Source organism: Otolemur garnettii, unplaced genomic scaffold (genome assembly GCF_000181295.1).
Source record: "Otolemur garnettii isolate 467f Iridium unplaced genomic scaffold, OtoGar3 scaffold00001, whole genome shotgun sequence".
NCBI classification, from domain to species: domain Eukaryota; kingdom Metazoa; phylum Chordata; class Mammalia; order Primates; family Galagidae; genus Otolemur; species Otolemur garnettii.
This window is the reverse complement of record NW_003852396.1, coordinates 10,008,334-10,012,526: the sequence shown is the minus strand read 5'-3', so window position 1 is coordinate 10,012,526 and position 4,193 is coordinate 10,008,334.

Below are 4,193 nucleotides of genomic sequence, written 5' to 3'. Positions count from 1 at the left end.
CCCAAATGAGAAAAGCTTTAAAAAAGTCAATAACACACAAAATCTGAACACTCACCCCAAAATAATTAAAATGTAAATTACATGATCCAATTCACATCACACATAATATCCATTACTTCCAACATTTTGCTGTAATTTTTACCCAACTACTACATTGAGAAGGTCTGAAAAATGCTATGATTACTATAAGAATTAATAATGCCTCATAAAATAAATCACTATTAATAAATATATAAAAATCATCTATTAAGTAATAGATATCAAGCAACTTAAACAGAATTTCTATTCTATTTACAAATAGAAAAATTATTAATAAATAAGAAATACTAGCTTGATTCAACATTACACAATATTTAATATAGCACACATCATGCATATACACTAATGGTATGTACAATTTTGTAGAAAATGAAATATTCTTAAATTAGGCAATGCTTGTATGTTCTCTTATTTTGCCTAGACAATTGTTCAATCTTAATTTCCTAACCTAAAATTAACCTAAATTTCAAGCTGTACACAGAATTTTTTTAAATCACATGAATTTAGTAATACTTTATATATTAAAGTCTTGAAAATGTTTATTCTTTTTACCTAGAAATTCTAATTCTGGCAAGCTAGTATAAGGAGAAAAGGATTTGGACACAAGGATGTTAACTGAAACTTTATAAATGTTGAAACTCTGGAAAAAACTGTGCAGTAATCAGGAAATTACTAAATTAACTATAGCACAACAACTTTATAAAATACCGCACTGACATTAAATTATGATTGTGAAATCTGAGTGAAACAGGGAAAAATATATACCGAGTGAAAAAACCTAACTATTCAGTTTGATTGCAATGTTTTTTAATATTAAATAGAAATATGACAGTAAATATACAAAAATGTGAATAAGTTGACAAGGACATAGGTGGATGAGATCACAGTGTCTTTTTTTTCCCTCTTATATAAAATGTAAAAAATGAGAAGAATGTAATAAATATCCATTACTTTTGTAACAGTGAAATAAATCACTTATATTTTGGCAGTGGACAAACTGAAAGTAATAATATAAAATGTTGCCACCTGATTCTATAAACTATCACCTAGATATAAAATGGTGATAGTAACTATTCTGTTCATTTATAAACTGGAGAAAACATGCCCAGTAAGAAACCTCCAAGAGGCCCCATGACCTGTGAAATAAAGTGTGGGCGTCAAGCTACTTATCTACCTGAGACGAATCTGTATTTTAACATCTTAAATACTTACTTTTTTATTCTTTTTAAAATTAAATAATATTTGGTCATTGTGGAAAATCAGAAAAACATTTTTTAAATTAAATATCACTTACTGGGTCACTCAGAAATTTCCCTGAAAATTCCCTGAACATTTTAGAGTTCCCTCTGTCTTTCTCTCTCTCACAGTCCCATATGCTCTTATTCTGTCTCATGGCTTAAATGTGATCTATATGCTGATGACTTTCAAGTTTGTATCTCTAGATCAGACCTCTCATTAACTCTAGACGTAAATCCAATTACCTACTAGACATCTGCACTGTGATATCTAAAAGACATCTAAACATAACATGTCCAAAACTGAACTGCTCTTCACCACCAAATGTGCTCTTTCTATGATTTTGACTCTTTTCTGCACCAGTTGTATGTTGCTATTTGACACTTTACAGCTGTTAAGAGACCTCAGTTTCAGCAAATGGACCCTTCCTTAGGCCTGCTTGAATCTCCTCACAACATGGCAGCTGGCTTCGCTCCAAGTGAGTGATCCAAAAAGAGAAAGCAAAGGAAAAAGGCACACAGCCTTTTATGACCTAGTGCTGAAGTCAGACATCACTTCCACCATAATCTATTCATTCCAAGTAAATTACTAAATCCAGCCCACACTCAAAAGGAAGGAAATTAAGTTTCTTCTCTTGAAAAAAAAGCATGAAAGAATTTGTGTGGCACACCATAACAACCCAGTTGATACTAATTTCATTCTCGTAGGCTCTCACGTCCCCAGAGTCATCCTTGTCTCTGTTTTCACTCTCAAACCTCATCGAATCCGTCAGGAAATCATGCTGATTCTATTTTCAAAATGGACCTAGAGACTAACCTTTTCTACTTACTGCCACTGTGGCTACCATTCTGGCAACAGTCTATTGTTCACATAGCAACCAGTGTAATCCTTTTGTTGTTGTTGCTTGTTAGTGTAATCCTTTTAAAATTTAAGTCAGATCATTTAACTCCTCTACTCAAACCCTGCACTAGTTTCCATTCTCCCAGAGTAAAAGTAATATAATCTTTACATGACCTATAAGACCCTACATTCAATCTGGCCTCCTTACTGCCTCAATCACTCTGCTAGAGCCACCTTAGCCTCCTTGCTGTTCACATCTTTACTTTTAGCTGTTCTTTCTTCCTGTAATAATCTTTCCTTAGCAATCCACTTGGCTAATTCCCTCATCTCTTCCAAGTCTTGGTTCAAACTGCACCTTGTCAATAGGGCCATCCTGACCACTATATAAAGTACTATAAACATCCCAGCCCTCACTCTCATTCCTGACTTCCCTTAACCCACTCTTGTTTTCTACAGCACTTTTTACCTAACACACTATATAATTTAATGGATTATCTTCTTTACTGTTTATTCTCTGCCCTACCTTACTAAATACAAGTTCCATGATACAATATCTCAAGTACCCAGGGGAAGCTCAATGAGTATGTATTGAATGAACTAAAAGAAATAATTTGAAATCTTTTTTCAGTGAATACAAATGTATATGGTGAACATCTTTCTATATCATTTTTAACAGGTAGTCATGTATTATCACACAGTGTAGTATATCCTACCATACTATGTGGCTCTACCACAATTTACTTAACCAATTTCCTTTAATTGTATATTTTCTCTATCATAAATACTGTAATGAAAATCTCCTGATATAAATATTTCCTTATGAAGTATATAGAATTGTTGGGTCAAGGCTATGTACATTTTCAAGGATAGATACATTATCCTGCTCCTACCAGCGATGCATGGAATACCCATTCCCCCACAGCTTCACTAAGACAAGTTATTAATGAATTTAAAAGAGTCAGACAAACCTGGGTTTCATATCTGGATTCTCCCATTAATAAGATTAAAATTGCTCTATCTATAAAATGGAAATAGTTACAGCACCAACCTCACTGAGATGTTGAGTATTAAAGGGGACACCGCAAATGTAAAGCATTGAGCACAGTGCTTGTGCACAGTAAACACAAGATAAAATATTTAGCTTATTGTTCCTACCATCACTGTGACTTTAAAGAAGTCAACTGCAAAGTGCCCTGCACACTACTACAGGACACTAACCAATGACTTACAACAAAGTTTTTTTTTCTTTTAACCTCAGTCTCTTACTTGAAGATTATATGTAATAGTTCAGCACTGAATTCAAAATCTTCAAGTACAGAGCATACAACCGGGAACACCACCACTTTACCACCCTGATCCTTCGTTTTCTTTTGGACAGCGAGAAACTATAAACAAACATTCCCTGTTGCTAAGACCAGACCAGACCAGAGGAAGGCAGGAAAACAAACTTTTCCAGTGAACTAGCCACAGGTATCTCCTGTTCATTCTGGTCAGCACCTCCCGTTCATCACTCCTGGCGTCGCGGGGGGTAAAATAAGGATTGGTCTGGAGACTCCAAAACCTGACTGCTGCCTTTGAAAAGCAGAAGAATGACAACTTCCTTAAAGCATCATTGGAAAAAAACGGCGAGAGTCTCAGCAGCGCAGGCTCTGGCTTGCCTTTGACGTGTACACTCAGCTCCCTTCCCCAACACACACACACCCCACAGACGTCTATTCTGACGCCCTTTGCAGGGCCTGGCTTTTCCTAAGCCTGAGCTGTCGGGTCAGACAACCAGCCTCTCTGCCGGGGCTGCCCCCGGGTCAGTGAGCGACCGAGGCGCAGCTCCTCCCTAATGGCCCGGGCGGTTTGCTTAGCTGGGTTTCGAATCCACAGCCGTACCGACGCACAGCCCAAGAGGCTTCGCACAAACACACCGCCACCCCAACACACACACACACGCACACACGAACGACCTGGGTCTTTCCCTGTCCAGCGAGCAGCAGCTGGAACCCGGTGCGGGCGCCGGCGGGGCGGGTTCGGGGCCGGGGCCGGGCGCGCCCTTCCGCCCCCTGCAGTGGAGCCGGGCCGGGGGCCTG